Consider the following 6,122-nt stretch of genomic DNA (forward strand, 5'->3'; position numbering starts at 1 on the left):
AAACACAGAGACAGACACACACAGAAGGAAAACCATTATATGAAGACAGGCAGCAACTGGAGTGATACAGATAGAAGCTAAGGGGCACCAGTGATTGCTGGCAACCACCTGCAGCTAGGAAGAGGCAAGGAAGCATTCTTCCCTTGAGATTTCAGAGTGAGTATGGCTCTTCTGATACATTTATTTCATATCACTAGCCTCCTAGCTGTTTTGTGCCATAAGGAATTTATTTTTATCTACCGAGTTAGTGACAATTTGTTATGGCAGCCCTAGAAACAAATACATTTACTTGACAATATCTGGTCCTTGTTTATTTCTACAGTTATAACAATCATCATTCTTTTATGTGCGTTCTCCTGATCTACCCTGTACATACACATATATTTATTATTTGTACTTAATTAGCTTTATTATTGATATATTCTCATTCGATACTCTATCTGCCTATATTACCTATGTATCAGTTATGTGTGGTTGTCATAGCAAATTACCACAGATTTGGCAACTGAAACAACAGAAGTGTATCGCAGTTCTGGAGATCATACGCTTATCCTTTTTGCTGGGCTTTAATTAGGGGCTGACAGGGCTACACTCTCTCCAGTCTCTAACGGAGGTTTTTTTCCTTTGCCTCATCTACCTTTGAGTGACTGCTGGCATTCCTTTGCTTGTGGCTACATCATACCAATCTCTGCCTCCATCTTTACCTCACCTTTTCCTCTTTTGTATTTGCATAATTTCCCTCCACCTCTCTCTTATAAGGATACTTGTGATGACATTTAGGATCCACCCACATAATTTAGAATAATCTCATTGAATATCTTTAATTCCGTCTTCAAAAATTTACCAAATAAATTAACACTCAGATAGGTTCCAGAGATTAGAACCTAATATCATTTGTGACTATTTTCGGACCTGACACTCTATCTCATTTTAGACTCTTTTGTCTCTTCCTTTAGTCGTTCTCAATTGGGAGACATTTTGCCTCCCACGGAGCATTTCACAAAGTGTGGAGAAATGGCTGATTGTTACACTTGATAATGCTACTGGCATATGGTGTGAATAGACCAGGAATGCATGTTCTGCTAAACATATGACAATGCATAGGACAGAACCTCCTCTCACCACCACTACCATCAACAACTATGAATTATCTGGTCCAGATGTCAATTGTACTAACATACTGAGAAATCCTACAGTTAATTGAAATTCCATTTCATACCGTTTACTCATAATATCCTTCTGTAATCCTTCTTTTTCCAACAAGACTGATTTAGATGTCCATGACAAATATTTCTATAGCATCTTGGGATTCTTTTATATTAATATTTTAAAAATAACATTGCGATTACCTTTTTAAAAGCCATTTCCATAACTAGGATGTCACTTTCAGAAGGCTGTATAAATGCCTATCTTTTTGTCCTTGTATTAATTGTGCTGACCAACGTCCACACATAAAATAGATGATCAATCAATATTTTAGTGAACGAATGATAAATTAATTTAAAAATTACTGAATTTGCAGGGAACTATAATTTGTCCCCAATTTATTGGAAAGTTCAGACTTCGAGTTTTTTTTTTTCCCAAGAAGCTATAACTTTATTAATAGAAACAGTACGAATTTCAAAACCAAGCTGCAGTTACTCTTTTGCAACACCAAAAAAAAGGTCCTTGTTTTTAAATGGTTATATGGTTCATTCCATAATAACATTTACAATATCATTACTGTTGTTCTTCAGGGCTCAGACTGCCTTTGCTCTTGAAACATTTGCTTGTGACAAGATCAATTCTATGTCTTTAACTTCCATACCGATGTCAACCTCTTTCTCTTCGCCCTCCTCTTGTACCATAGAGTCTATGTATTTTCTTGAATGTTAGAGACATTCAGGATTTACCTTGAACTCTGAATTTCTCAGCAGCTTCTAGCTGTTCTTGCAGAGATAAATCTTCAATCTTGGCTTCCCCAAAACCTATTCAGGTATCTGATGCTGGGCTCTTGGACAAAGAGAATATTCTTAGATTTCTAGATAGTGACTCTAGCAACCCCTGTGACCTGTCAAAGACCCAGTTTCGACACAGCCTTCCATGCCTTCTTTTGACTCCAGCTCTTTTTTCTTTCGGTTTTTCTTTGCTAGCTGGTTCTTCATAGATTTCAGCTACTGCTGCTAGCGGGGCTTGTTGTGTGGTTGCATGTTCCTTGAGCTTCAGTACTGATTCATTACTGTCCAATTCTGTTCCAGACCCTGCTCGGCCTGGGGCTGTGGCAGCTCCTGCTTTGCAGCAGGGATGTTTCTGTGGCTTCACCAGGCATTTGGTTCCAGGAACACAGAACCAGGATGGTGGTAGAAAGAGAACCAGACTTCAAGATAATGACCATATCCACAAGTATGATGATTGATATAGATTTCACAAATTCACATATTCTTGGACACTTTGAACTTCAAATATCCAATCCTATTGATCTTATTCTATTAATTCCATTAACCCTATTATTGTGTTCATGTAATCCAAAACCCATCACATCACATTACTGGTTCTAATCCCAGTTCTCCTCTGTTGTTATTTAGGAGAACAATTGATTTGGGACTTATAGATTATGACACACACTTTGCCTCAGGGCCCTCATTCAAAAAAAAAAAAAAAAAGCAAAAACTTCCATGAGGGAGTTTCCAGGATATGAAGCAAGAGGAAAGAACCAAGGTAAAGAAGTTAAGGATTTAAAAAGATGGAGTTAATTGCTTAGAGAGACTAAGACTAAGAGCTAGAGATTGTAAGAAAGAGGAATTGAGAGGAACAGTCTGCAAAGAGAGAGAACTCTGGAGAGCTGCAGAAGGTTCCCTGTGAACACTCAGCAGAGTACTGATCAGGGCAGCAGTGTGGAGAAATAATCAAGGTAGGGCAAAGAACTACCCGAGAAGATTAGTGGGACTGTTACACAGAAATCACACAGGTTTGTTAATAGACTCTGTTCTCACCAGCCAGACTGAAACGTGTTATAATTCTCAGGGCATCAGACATAGTAGTAATCAGAATAGTCTCGCTTTAGTAGTGGGGAAAAATTATCCCTAGAATAAATATGAATGTTGTCCTAAACCTCTAGCTAATTGCAAGGTAAACAAGTTCAATGTTCAAAAATTAATTGTATCTCCACATAGAATAGAAGAATCAGAAATAAAAAATAATTTCATTTTCAAGAATATTGAAATATTACAGATAAATATGATGAAAATGTGTAAAACCTGCACTCTAAAAACTGAATCAAACAGACAAACAAATCTGGATAAATTTAGGGAAACAAATTGAATGATATGCCATACTCACTGGTCAAAAGATTTAATATTAAGGAATTGATTTCCCCAAATTGATCTGTAGATTCCAGGAAATCAAAATTAAATGTCATTAGGCATTTTTTTTAATAGAAAATAACAAGTTGATCTAATATTCATATGTAATGCAAAGATACTAGAATGCTGAAACAAATATGAAAAAGAACAAAGTTGAATGAGTAATCCTAAATGATTTCAAGGTTTATTATAAAACAACAGTAATCAAGACAGCATAGTATTGACAGGAAAGATAAATGAAGTCTTAAAAAATAAAACAAACAAAAACAAAACAAAATAAAACAAATTCGGAAATAGAGAACTGATGGCTGTCAGAGGAGAGAAGGGTGGCATGGATTGAAAAGGTGGAGGGGAATGAGAGGTATAAATTTCCAATTATAAAATAAGTAACCAATGAAGATGAAGTATACAGCACAGAGAATACAGTCAATAATATTGTAATAACTTCTCATGCTATGGCAAAGACTAGACTTACTGTGGTGATCATATTGTAAGGTATATAAATGTTGAATCACTACGTCATACACCTGAAACTAATATAATATTGTATGCCAACTCCATTTTAATATTTTTTAAAAGTTAAGATAGATAAATTAATCAATACAAAAAATAAAGTCCAGAAATAAACCACACTTATATGGTCAACTGACTCTTAACAAAGGTCTGAATAAATTTCAGTGAAAATAGTTTTATCAACAAATTTTGTTGGATATCCAAATGCAAAAACTTGAACTTCAGTTTATAATTCGTACCATAAAACAAAAATTATTTTAAAATAGATCACTTAGACATATACATATAACCTAAAATTATAAAACTAATAGAAGAATATATTGGAGCAATTACTGTGGAATTTTGGTGATGTAAGATTTCTTAGATGCAACAAGAAAAGTACCATACATAAAAAGGCAATTTGATAAATTGGTCATTATCAAAATTAAAACCATCTGGTTTTCAAAACACCATTAAGAATTGTTATAACTTATGATAATGAAAAGAGATGGCATTAAATATGAGAAATTATTTTAAAAAATTATACAATAAAGAACTGGTATCAAAAAATATATAAACAACTCGCAAAAATCAGTAACAAAAAAATAAGCAGCCTCATTACAAATTGGTAGACTATTTAAATAGAAACATCCCCATGAAAACATCCCCATGAAAAATCCCATGAAAACATGACATAATGGATCATTAGGTAAATACAAATTAAAACTATAATATCATACTACCACATACCTATTAGAATAGCTAAAATGAAAAACAGTAATTATACAAGTGTTGGAGAGGATGTAGAAAAACTGGAAATATCATACACTGTGATTCCTACTTAATTTTTTGAGACAATTATTCTTAATAGCTAATATATGCATTTAATAGCTTAAAATATTATTTGAAAGGATAAAAATAATTTTACCCACTACCTCTCTCCTAAGCTGTACTTTCCTCATCTGCGAAATAAAGCAAATACAAGAAAATATACTTGAAAAGTCTTAAGAAACCATAGTACAGATAGATGAATGACTTGCCCAGGGTTACAAAACTAATTAGATATGAATTTAGAGCTTCAGAATCATCTAACCCATAAGCCCATGCTATTTTCACTATTTCTTTTTTCTCACTTGTCTTTTTGCAGTTAAATGATTGTTATATAACAGCTATACTGATGCATAAATGATATGCATTATAATGTACACATATTAAGGGTATAATTTGATAACTTTAGCATATGTATTCATCCATAAAATCATTACAATCAAGATAATAAACATATCTATCACTTGCAGAAATCTCATTTTGCTCACATGTAATCATTTTTTAGTCACTGTAGACTACATTTTCTCGATTTTTGGTCTATTATCTTTTGCTTGGCAAAATTATTTTTGTATATCAATTATTCAATCATTTGTGTCTATCCACAGCAAGGCAGCTCTATCCACAGCAAGGCAGCTCTGTTTTACATTTGTAGGCCATTCTTCTCTGATGGACCCAGGTGACTGCCTTGCATCTGTCTCTTTTCTCAGGGGGTGTGTGTGCATGCGTGTGAGTGTGTGTGTGTGTGCATGTGCATGTGTGTGTGTGCATGTGTGTGTGTGTGTGTGTGTGTGTGTGTGTGTGTGATACAGCTCTGATCTGAAGAGGGAGTTAATGAAATATCTGAGGAACGAAACTTATAAAAAATAATTCATTTGTGTTAATGAAAGGATGCCTTTCTTGGAGCTTATGGCAAAGTGCTTTGAGACATTAAGTACATTGTTAGAGGGCATATAAACAAAATTAAAACACAGACATAAAATAGATTACAGCAGTAGGCTAAATGGAATAAGAATAGAAAGAAAGTATCTTAGAATTTGAAATGTGCTGTGCTGTACATATCACATGATTCTAAGATCATCAGAATTGCATATTACACTGGAAGTATACGTTTTCTATAAAACTCTCTGCAATAGATCATTCTGAAACATTCTGAACCATATATTTTCTTTCCAAAGCTGCCTATCTATTAGGCCCACAAGTAATGAAATGGAAAATCTGCACATGAGGAAACCTTTTAATTTTACAAAGTGATACAAACACTAAACTGGAGAATTGATTTAAAAATTTCATTTAGAAATAATGTGTGCTACCTTTTCGAAGTGAACTCTGAGGCTGTGTACTTTCCTGATAGAATTCCTCTCTCAGTAGTTAGGTATTAATGGTGTTTTACTTCTCTCTCCCAAGCTTGATTTTCTTATGATGAAATGAATCCTCATAAACTTTCCAAGTACTTTCCTGTCT

At 34.1% G+C, this 6,122-nt stretch overlaps 1 pseudogene; it reads right to left on the minus strand.

Moving 5' to 3' along the window:
* Positions 1-1,682: 1,682 nt before the first annotated feature.
* LOC120623015 (nascent polypeptide-associated complex subunit alpha-like) lies at positions 1,683-2,308 on the minus strand (annotated as a pseudogene).
* Between the last annotated feature and the right edge of the window lie 3,814 nt (positions 2,309-6,122).

This window comes from Pteropus medius, unplaced genomic scaffold (assembly GCF_902729225.1).
Source record: "Pteropus medius unplaced genomic scaffold, Ma_sr-lr_union100, whole genome shotgun sequence".
NCBI lineage: Eukaryota > Metazoa > Chordata > Mammalia > Chiroptera > Pteropodidae > Pteropus > Pteropus medius.